Here is a 12,428-nt window from a genome sequence, read left to right as displayed (position 1 = left end):
ACGTTGTCGTGACGTGGGCGGTGTCGCTGGGAAAGTGCGAGACTTCTGGCTGTGAGAGTAGCTTCCAAATCCCAAGCATTTAAGATCTTCACATAACATATGCTATATGTTTGTACAATATGTTTGTCATGCAACAATACTCATGAGACAAAACAAATAAAACTCACAAGACATCATCAAATACAAAGGTATACATATCTTCAGCATATGCATGCCGACAGCCCATAGCATAGCTTTAGCAGAATTTGATATCTTCCACAAGAAAGAGACAGGCCCTCCTCATACAAAAGCTTGTAATGCCTTTGCCAGACACATGCTCGTAAAGCTCCAAACAAGCAGATTCCGTCTACCTTGGGTATCCATGAGGCATGCTGTTAAGCAGGAAGCAAGAAGATTCACAATTCCAACAGAGACACTGGCAACCAAATCTGAGATTATTCCAGCATTTCTGAACACTGTAGAGGAGAAGTAGAAAACAGCATTTATTTCTGCCAGCTACTGGAAAGCAAACAAGGCCATCGCAGGTGTAGGGCATAGAGCAAACAAGTCCCAGATTACCCTTCGCATCTGAGTCCCAGAAGTTTTATTCAAGAGCATGCATGCCACCAAAACCTTCCAAGGGTCCTTGTAAAGCTCTTCTTGAATAAGGGCATGCACTGAAACAGGAGGAACCCATGTTTTGTTCACAATATTCCGTTGGCCTAGTTTCTTTACAGTTGTATTGAAGTAAGCACTTGTCCTCGCTATTTTAGCCGCTTTGTTTGGAAAGAGACCAGTGTCTGAACTTAATACAGCCTCTTCAGCTGCGCCTCTGTACTTCGCGCTGCAGACGACCACCACTTTATTCTCCACAGCGGCCCCCCCCCTCTTGCCTGCATCCTTTTTCTCCTTTTCCCCCACACACACTGCGCTTCTCTTCTTTTGCGCTGGGGCAGCCCCTCTGTTCAGCTGATCCCTATTGACGCCAGCTCCCACACTTATCTTGCAGCTGTGCCCAACCTTCTTTCCCAGGCGATTCCCTTATCTTACTCCTACTTGCTCCACCCAGCACTATCTTGTCCAGATGCGGCCCTCTTGTGTATACCTGCAGCTGTGCAGAGAGTTCCCCCCCTACAAACAACACGACCCCTTTACGCCTTTTTTTTACTGCCCTGTCCCCAGCTCCTCGTGGTTGCTGCTCTCCGTATGGCTATCGCCACCACACAAACAAAAATCCAGCCGCTGTAGCGAGCACTCTGCACAACGGCTCTATTCTCTCCTTTTCGTGCTTCAGCTACCCCCCCGTTCGGCACACCCTAAAGCCGTCTCAAGCCCGTTGATCTTCCCCACCATCTTGTCTCTGCATCCCAGAGACCCCCTGGAAAACCTCGCCCAAAGGTCTCTCCCTCTCCTTCTGTTACGTCAGAAAGCTCTCCTCACAAAGCGGCCATCCCTTGTGCCTGCAGCCTCTCTGTTCAGCTGATCACTATTGACGCCAGCTCCCACACTTATCTTGCAGCAGCTGCGCCTCTGCAGTTCGATCAGAGCCCCCAGCCTGGCTCTCTGCTGGAGAAGCTTCTCCCTCCCCGTCTCTACCCGACTGTACAAATACCCAGCCCCCCCCGCCAGGCAGCTCCTCTGGCGAACCCCACACGCTAGCTTTATCTTCACGTCGGCCCTCAGCTACACCAGTGAGTCCTCCACCCCGTATGGTTGCGGCTTTGCCCGTCTGAAAAACCCCCCTGAAAGCAAGACCGCCTCTCCCTCTTGGATTCGGCGCTGCACACTTCCCAGAGCTCCTTTGCTCTCCTCTGCATATAGCATACGGCTCCCGCCAAACTGCTCCCCGGTGACCTTCCAGCAGCTGCGCTGACTCCCCAGCCCTTCTCCATGCTTCGCCTTCACGTGCTTGCCACGCTTCCAGAAGCTGCGTTGGCAGCCATTCAAGGCTCCACACAGTTGCCTTATAAGTGGCCACATTTTTCATCATTTTATTTTAGTTATTTTGAAGAAAAAGGCCACCATGTTCTCTTTTCACACCATGTCCAAGACAAGCCCTCCACCAACTTCAAATGCAGCTTAGTGCCCTTTGTACTTTGACGTGCCCACACATACCAAACGGCCGCACACACATACGAACCATCGAACAGCTGACATCTTCTCCATCATCTGACCTCTCACCCGACAGGCTTGCAACAAGCTCAAAGCCAATACCGTCAACCCTTTACACCTGGCGACGCCCTCAAAAGCAAAACCCTCCACACGCCATACATCCCATATGTACACAGGCACTTAATCCCATGCATTTGGATTTGCATTTAATGGCCTCACATGCATAGTTTCACACCATAGACGTGCCGTGGCACGACATCCACCCCCTCTAAACCTGCACATCCTCTGGTATGTGCCACACAGGTCCTGGAATTCAGTGTCCATGCATTATTTGCACACCAACATTGGTATATGTACAAGCATCCAACTAGGCGTCTTAAACCCTGTCAAACCTGACCCAGTTGGTATCACCCTAGTAAACATGAAAGAGTAGAAGAATATACATAGTGCCACTCACAAGGGGTTATCCTTTGTTGAAACATAGCATGACATCTTAACCTACCCCCTGGCCTGCAAGATATTTATATCTTAGCACTCACATCTGAATGGTTCTGCTTTCCCACCTGGATCAAATACCAACCGCTTTTGGCATATGTGCCATATCCTTTGCTCATATGAAGCCCTATCCTCACTTAGATTCCCTGCATATGCATAATGACCCTCATCATTCAAAGTGGGATGCTCTTCACAATGATTTGCTTCAAAATTTTCCTTAGGCCATGTTTGAAGCCTTTGCACCACATATTGTATGGCCACACCAAGTAACAACTGCATTAACAGCATGGAACACACACTTGGTAACATCCCATCCAAATCTACCGTGCCTGATCCAGCTCACCCACTGACAAACATTCATTCTTCTCATCCAAAGACGGAAAAGCATCAACACATACAAAGTCCAACAAGGCATCACCGAGAATAGCCTCTAGCTCTGAATCAATCTCATCACAATCATTTGGCTTACATAACACCTGTACATCCTCACTTGCAACCGACAGTTGACTAGCATCAAGCATAGAAGAGCCCAAAGCTGATGGGGTATTATATACCATGAAATCATCCAATGCATCATCTAAGATAGCATCCAATCCAGGATCAATTGCATTGAAGCCATTATCATCTTGCAATCCCACATGTTGATTATCATGAACATTCATATCCCCATAACTATATCCATTTGGTTGCTCATATGCAGCCTCTTGAGGCTCTGTGACCACACTTTGCATATCCTGCATGTTATCTCCCAGTATTTCTTGATACCTGTCTGCAGATGGGCTTAGAATTATGGGTCCCTCACCCGAGTACCCTTGAATCTGTATGTCATTGAACCCTGTATGATCCAAAAAGACAGATTCAATTTCCCTCTCCAAATCATCATCATAAACAGGCTTCCAAGCTCGAGATTGTTGCTCACAAATGTGGTTGCAAGGTAACCCTGACATTGATGACATAGCATCACCCTGTTTATTGTTGGAACACCCAGTTAGCATTCCAAGATAACCCAAATCCAAAGAACCTTGGCAACCAGCTTCAGAAGCATCACTGTTGGAATCACCCATATCACTCACCCCCTCTAAATCAATCACACATACTTGCGGCCCATCTTGTAATATTTTATTTTCCTCGCATGCATATTCATGTACATCATCCTGCTTATAAGCATCATAACCAGATAAGAATGCAGTAATGATAGCATCTTCTTCTTGTCTTAGATCTTCAAACTTTGCAATCATGCTTTCAGCAAGAAGCATTGGTTCCTGCTGTTCTTCACACATATGGTACGACACCTGAGGAATACCCTTCAAATGAGCACTTTCGTCATGAGAATCCTCAAGTTTACACAGCTTACATGCTTCACAGCCCAAGAGGAAACTATTAGCAATGTCCTCTTCCTCGTGTACTGGGTCTTGAGCACTGGGTCTTGAGCACCTGTCCTGAAGCTCTCTGAATCAAGTGTCTCCTCAAGCATAGGCATACACACATCATGTGGTATGATTATAGGACCCTGTATGTCTGCACCCAAGGAAAACAGATTATACTTGCACAGTTCACCCATTGCATCTTTATGAGGCTGTAGCAAAGCATCGCTTTTGACACTGTGAAGGCCTTGTTGCTCACTAATGGCTTTTTGTAGTCCCAATTTAGCATAAACAGCCTCCACAATCTCTGTATCAGCCTTGAATAGCAATTGATTGTCCTCCATAAGACATGCATCAACAACCGCTTCTAAATTGGCTCGGATTGTTGCTGGAACACTATCACAGCTCCCATTGCATCTTTATGAGGCTGTAGCAAAGCATCGCTTTTGACACTGTGAAGGCCTTGTTGCTCACTAATGGCTTTTTGTAGTCCCAATTTAGCATAAACAGCCTCCACAATCTCTGTATCAGCCTTGAATAGCAATTGATTGTCCTCCATAAGACATGCATCAACAACCGCTTCTAAATTGGCTCGGATTGTTGCTGGAACACTATCACAGCTCACATTATACGTGGAACTCACATAAATAAGTGCATCTGCAAAATCATTCCATCGTTTGGAGTGATACTCTGCTAGTTCCAGCACTTCATCTTTTAAATCAGGACTTATAAGGTATGCAAAAGATGCAATCATCATATTTTCGGGAACCCCTTGATTCTTCATCTCTGTCTCGTAACACCTTAGATAGCTTTCTGGATCAAAACCATCAAATATATTGACCCTGTTATATACCAATTGCACCGCAATTTCCACCGCTTCCTGAATTTGCTTTTCTTCTTCAATCTTCCTGAACCGCTCTTCAAGCTCTTTCATCTCTGCATATAAATGCTCCATTTTGCTAGCCATCTCTTCGTACTCTCACCCCAGCGGTTTCATGTCGGGTTCACCAAAGCTGTCGTGACGTGGGCGGTGTCGCTGGGAAAGTGCGAGACTTCTGGCTGTGAGAGTAGCTTCCAAATCCCAAGCATTTAAGATCTTCACATAACATATGCTATATGTTTGTACAATATGTTTGTCATGCAACAATACTCATGAGACAAAACAAATAAAACTCACAAGACATCATCAAATACAAAGGTATACATATCTTCAGCATATGCATGCCGACAGCCCATAGCATAGCTTTAGCAGAATTTGATATCTTCCACAAGAAAGAGACAGGCCCTCCTCATACAAAAGCTTGTAATGCCTTTGCCAGACACATGCTCGTAAAGCTCCAAACAAGCAGATTCCGTCTACCTTGGGTATCCATGAGGCATGCTGTTAAGCAGGAAGCAAGAAGATTCACAATTCCAACAGAGACACTGGCAACCAAATCTGAGATTATTCCAGCATTTCTGAACACCGTAGAGGAGAAGTAGAAAACAGCATTTATTTCTGCCAGCTACTGGAAAGCAAACAAGGCCATCGCAGGTGTAGGGCATAGAGCAAACAAGTCCCAGATTACCCTTCGCATCTGAGTCCCAGAAGTTTTATTCAAGAGCATGCATGCCACCAAAACCTTCCAAGGGTCCTTGTAAAGCTCTTCTTGAATAAGGGCATGCACTGAAACAGGAGGAACCCATGTTTTGTTCACAATATTCCGTTGGCCTAGTTTCTTTACAGTTGTATTGAAGTAAGCACTTGTCCTCGCTATTTTAGCCGCTTTGTTTGGAAAGAGACCAGTGTCTGAACTTAATACAGCCTCTTCAGCTGCGCCTCTGTACTTCGCGCTGCAGACGACCACCACTTTATTCTCCACAGCGGCCCCCCCCCTCTTGCCTGCATCCTTTTTCTCCTTTTCCCCCACACACACTGCGCTTCTCTTCTTTTGCGCTGGCAGCCCCTCTGTTCAGCCGATCCCTATTGACGCCAGCTCCCACACTTATCTTGCAGCTGTGCCCAACCTTCTTTCCCAGGCGATTCCCTTATCTTACTCCTACTTGCTCCACCCAGCACTATCTTGTCCAGATGCGGCCCTCTTGTGTATACCTGCAGCTGTGCAGAGAGTTCCCCCCCTACAAACAACACGACCCCTTTACGCCTTTTTTTTACTGCCCTGTCCCCAGCTCCTCGTGGTTGCTGCTCTCCGTATGGCTATCGCCACCACACAAACAAAAATCCAGCCACTGTAGCGAGCACTCTGCACAACGGCTCTATTCTCTCCTTTTCGTGCTTCAGCTACCCCCCCGCCGGCACACCCTAAAGCCGTCTCAAGCCCGCTGATCTTCCCCACCATCTTGTCTCTGCATCCCAGAGACCCCCTGGAAAACCTCGCCCAAAGGTCTCTCCCTCTCCTTCTGTTACGTCAGAAAGCTCTCCTCACGAAGCGGCCATCCCTTGTGCCTGCAGCCTCTCTGTTCAGCTGATCACTATTGACGCCAGCTCCCACACTTATCTTGCAGCTGCGCCTCTGCAGTTCGATCAGAGCCCCCAGCCTGGCTCTCTGCTGGAGAAGCTTCTCCCTCCCCGTCTCTACCCGACTGTACAAATACCCAGCCCCCCCCGCCAGGCAGCTCCTCTGGCGAACCCCACACGCTAGCTTTATCTTCACGTCGGCCCTCAGCTACACCAGTGAGTCCTCCACCCCGTATGGTTGCGGCTTTGCCCGTCTGAAAAACCCCCCTGAAAGCAAGACCGCCTCTCCCTCTTGGATTCGGCGCTGCACACTTCCCAGAGCTCCTTTGCTCTCCTCTGCATATAGCATACGGCTCCCGCCAAACTGCTCCCCGGTGACCTTCCAGCAGCTGCGCTGACTCCCCAGCCCTTCTCCATGCTTCGCCTTCACGTGCTTGCCACGCTTCCAGAAGCTGCGTTGGCAGCCATTCAAGGCTCCACACAGTTGCCTTATAAGTGGCCACATTTTTCATCATTTTATTTTAGTTATTTTGAAGAAAAAGGCCACCATGTTCTCTTTTCACACCATGTCCAAGACAAGCCCTCCACCAACTTCAAATGCAGCTTAGTGCCCTTTGTACTTTGACGTGCCCACACATACCAAACGGCCGCACACACATACGAACCATCGAACAGCTGACATCTTCTCCATCATCTGACCTCTCACCCGACAGGCTTGCAACAAGCTCAAAGCCAATACCGTCAACCCTTTACACCTGGCGACGCCCTCAAAAGCAAAACCCTCCACACGCCATACATCCCATATGTACACAGGCACTTAATCCCATGCATTTGGATTTGCATTTAATGGCCTCACATGCATAGTTTCACACCATAGACGTGCCGTGGCACGACATCCACCCCCTCTAAACCTGCACATCCTCTGGTATGTGCCACACAGGTCCTGGAATTCAGTGTCCATGCATTATTTGCACACCAACATTGGTATATGTACAAGCATCCAACTAGGCGTCTTAAACCCTGTCAAACCTGACCCAGTTGGTATCACCCTAGTAAACATGAAAGAGTAGAAGAATATACATAGTGCCACTCACAAGGGGTTATCCTTTGTTGAAACATAGCATGACATCTTAACCTACCCCCTGGCCTGCAAGATATTTATATCTTAGCACTCACATCTGAATGGTTCTGCTTTCCCACCTGGATCAAATACCAACCGCTTTTGGCATATGTGCCATATCCTTTGCTCATATGAAGCCCTATCCTCACTTAGATTCCCTGCATATGCATAATGACCCTCATCATTCAAAGTGGGATGCTCTTCACAATGATTTGCTTCAAAATTTTCCTTAGGCCATGTTTGAAGCCTTTGCACCACATATTGTATGGCCACACCAAGTAACAACTGCATTAACAGCATGGAACACACACTTGGTAACATCCCATCCAAATCTACCGTGCCTGATCCAGCTCACCCACTGACAAACATTCATTCTTCTCATCCAAAGACGGAAAAGCATCAACACATACAAAGTCCAACAAGGCATCACCGAGAATAGCCTCTAGCTCTGAATCAATCTCATCACAATCATTTGGCTTACATAACACCTGTACATCCTCACTTGCAACCGACAGTTGACTAGCATCAAGCATAGAAGAGCCCAAAGCTGATGGGGTATTATATACCATGAAATCATCCAATGCATCATCTAAGATAGCATCCAATCCAGGATCAATTGCATTGAAGCCATTATCATCTTGCAATCCCACATGTTGATTATCATGAACATTCATATCCCCATAACTATATCCATTTGGTTGCTCATATGCAGCCTCTTGAGGCTCTGTGACCACACTTTGCATATCCTGCATGTTATCTCCCAGTATTTCTTGATACCTGTCTGCAGATGGGCTTAGAATTATGGGTCCCTCACCCGAGTACCCTTGAATCTGTATGTCATTGAACCCTGTATGATCCAAAAAGACAGATTCAATTTCCCTCTCCAAATCATCATCATAAACAGGCTTCCAAGCTCGAGATTGTTGCTCACAAATGTGGTTGCAAGGTAACCCTGACATTGATGACATAGCATCACCCTGTTTATTGTTGGAACACCCAGTTAGCATTCCAAGATAACCCAAATCCAAAGAACCTTGGCAACCAGCTTCAGAAGCATCACTGTTGGAATCACCCATATCACTCACCCCCTCTAAATCAATCACACATACTTGCGGCCCATCTTGTAATATTTTATTTTCCTCGCATGCATATTCATGTACATCATCCTGCTTATAAGCATCATAACCAGATAAGAATGCAGTAATGATAGCATCTTCTTCTTGTCTTAGATCTTCAAACTTTGCAATCATGCTTTCAGCAAGAAGCATTGGTTCCTGCTGTTCTTCACACATATGGTACGACACCTGAGGAATACCCTTCAAATGAGCACTTTCGTCATGAGAATCCTCAAGTTTACACAGCTTACATGCTTCACAGCCCAAGAGGAAACTATTAGCAATGTCCTCTTCCTCGTGTACTGGGTCTTGAGCACTGGGTCTTGAGCACCTGTCCTGAAGCTCTCTGAATCAAGTGTCTCCTCAAGCATAGGCATACACACATCATGTGGTATGATTATAGGACCCTGTATGTCTGCACCCAAGGAAAACAGATTATACTTGCACAGTTCACCCATTGCATCTTTATGAGGCTGTAGCAAAGCATCGCTTTTGACACTGTGAAGGCCTTGTTGCTCACTAATGGCTTTTTGTAGTCCCAATTTAGCATAAACAGCCTCCACAATCTCTGTATCAGCCTTGAATAGCAATTGATTGTCCTCCATAAGACATGCATCAACAACCGCTTCTAAATTGGCTCGGATTGTTGCTGGAACACTATCACAGCTCCCATTGCATCTTTATGAGGCTGTAGCAAAGCATCGCTTTTGACACTGTGAAGGCCTTGTTGCTCACTAATGGCTTTTTGTAGTCCCAATTTAGCATAAACAGCCTCCACAATCTCTGTATCAGCCTTGAATAGCAATTGATTGTCCTCCATAAGACATGCATCAACAACCGCTTCTAAATTGGCTCGGATTGTTGCTGGAACACTATCACAGCTCACATTATACGTGGAACTCGCATAAATAAGTGCATCTGCAAAATCATTCCATCGTTTGGAGTGATACTCTGCTAGTTCCAGCACTTCATCTTTTAAATCAGGACTTATAAGGTATGCAAAAGATGCAATCATCATATTTTCGGGAACCCCTTGATTCTTCATCTCTGTCTCGTAACACCTTAGATAGCTTTCTGGATCAAAACCATCAAATATATTGACCCTGTTATATACCAATTGCACCGCAATTTCCACCGCTTCCTGAATTTGCTTTTCTTCTTCAATCTTCCTGAACCGCTCTTCAAGCTCTTTCATCTCTGCATATAAATGCTCCATTTTGCTAGCCATCTCTTCGTACTCTCACCCCAGCGGTTTCATGTCGGGTTCACCAAAGCTGTCGTGACGTGGGCGGTGTCGCTGGGAAAGTGCGAGACTTCTGGCTGTGAGAGTAGCTTCCAAATCCCAAGCATTTAAGATCTTCACATAACATATGCTATATGTTTGTACAATATGTTTGTCATGCAACAATACTCATGAGACAAAACAAATAAAACTCACAAGACATCATCAAATACAAAGGTATACATATCTTCAGCATATGCATGCCGACAGCCCATAGCATAGCTTTAGCAGAATTTGATATCTTCCACAAGAAAGAGACAGGCCCTCCTCATACAAAAGCTTGTAATGCCTTTGCCAGACACATGCTCGTAAAGCTCCAAACAAGCAGATTCCGTCTACCTTGGGTATCCATGAGGCATGCTGTTAAGCAGGAAGCAAGAAGATTCACAATTCCAACAGAGACACTGGCAACCAAATCTGAGATTATTCCAGCATTTCTGAACACCGTAGAGGAGAAGTAGAAAACAGCATTTATTTCTGCCAGCTACTGGAAAGCAAACAAGGCCATCGCAGGTGTAGGGCATAGAGCAAACAAGTCCCAGATTACCCTTCGCATCTGAGTCCCAGAAGTTTTATTCAAGAGCATGCATGCCACCAAAACCTTCCAAGGGTCCTTGTAAAGCTCTTCTTGAATAAGGGCATGCACTGAAACAGGAGGAACCCATGTTTTGTTCACAATATTCCGTTGGCCTAGTTTCTTTACAGTTGTATTGAAGTAAGCACTTGTCCTCGCTATTTTAGCCGCTTTGTTTGGAAAGAGACCAGTGTCTGAACTTAATACAGCCTCTTCAGCTGCGCCTCTGTACTTCGCGCTGCAGACGACCACCACTTTATTCTCCACAGCGGCCCCCCCCTCTTGCCTGCATCCTTTTTCTCCTTTTCCCCCACACACACTGCGCTTCTCTTCTTTTGCGCTGGCAGCCCCTCTGTTCAGCCGATCCCTATTGACGCCAGCTCCCACACTTATCTTGCAGCTGTGCCCAACCTTCTTTCCCAGGCGATTCCCTTATCTTACTCCTACTTGCTCCACCCAGCACTATCTTGTCCAGATGCGGCCCTCTTGTGTATACCTGCAGCTGTGCAGAGAGTTCCCCCCCTACAAACAACACGACCCCTTTACGCCTTTTTTTTACTGCCCTGTCCCCAGCTCCTCGTGGTTGCTGCTCTCCGTATGGCTATCGCCACCACACAAACAAAAATCCAGCCACTGTAGCGAGCACTCTGCACAACGGCTCTATTCTCTCCTTTTCGTGCTTCAGCTACCCCCCCGCCGGCACACCCTAAAGCCGTCTCAAGCCCGCTGATCTTCCCCACCATCTTGTCTCTGCATCCCAGAGACCCCCTGGAAAACCTCGCCCAAAGGTCTCTCCCTCTCCTTCTGTTACGTCAGAAAGCTCTCCTCACGAAGCGGCCATCCCTTGTGCCTGCAGCCTCTCTGTTCAGCTGATCACTATTGACGCCAGCTCCCACACTTATCTTGCAGCTGCGCCTCTGCAGTTCGATCAGAGCCCCCAGCCTGGCTCTCTGCTGGAGAAGCTTCTCCCTCCCCGTCTCTACCCGACTGTACAAATACCCAGCCCCCCCCGCCAGGCAGCTCCTCTGGCGAACCCCACACGCTAGCTTTATCTTCACGTCGGCCCTCAGCTACACCAGTGAGTCCTCCACCCCGTATGGTTGCGGCTTTGCCCGTCTGAAAAACCCCCCTGAAAGCAAGACCGCCTCTCCCTCTTGGATTCGGCGCTGCACACTTCCCAGAGCTCCTTTGCTCTCCTCTGCATATAGCATACGGCTCCCGCCAAACTGCTCCCCGGTGACCTTCCAGCAGCTGCGCTGACTCCCCAGCCCTTCTCCATGCTTCGCCTTCACGTGCTTGCCACGCTTCCAGAAGCTGCGTTGGCAGCCATTCAAGGCTCCACACAGTTGCCTTATAAGTGGCCACATTTTTCATCATTTTATTTTAGTTATTTTGAAGAAAAAGGCCACCATGTTCTCTTTTCACACCATGTCCAAGACAAGCCCTCCACCAACTTCAAATGCAGCTTAGTGCCCTTTGTACTTTGACGTGCCCACACATACCAAACGGCCGCACACACATACGAACCATCGAACAGCTGACATCTTCTCCATCATCTGACCTCTCACCCGACAGGCTTGCAACAAGCTCAAAGCCAATACCGTCAACCCTTTACACCTGGCGACGCCCTCAAAAGCAAAACCCTCCACACGCCATACATCCCATATGTACACAGGCACTTAATCCCATGCATTTGGATTTGCATTTAATGGCCTCACATGCACAGTTTCACACCATAGACGTGCCGTGGCACGACATCCACCCCCTCTAAACCTGCACATCCTCTGGTATGTGCCACACAGGTCCTGGAATTCAGTGTCCATGCATTATTTGCACACCAACATTGGTATATGTACAAGCATCCAACTAGGCGTCTTAAACCCTGTCAAACCTGACCCAGTTGGTATCACCCTAGTAAACATGAAAGAG

The sequence above is a fragment of the Cibotium barometz genome, chromosome 38 (assembly GCF_041138505.1).
Source record: "Cibotium barometz isolate CiBa-2024 chromosome 38, ASM4113850v1, whole genome shotgun sequence".
Taxonomy (NCBI): domain Eukaryota; kingdom Viridiplantae; phylum Streptophyta; class Polypodiopsida; order Cyatheales; family Cibotiaceae; genus Cibotium; species Cibotium barometz.
This window is presented reverse-complemented; position numbering follows the sequence as displayed.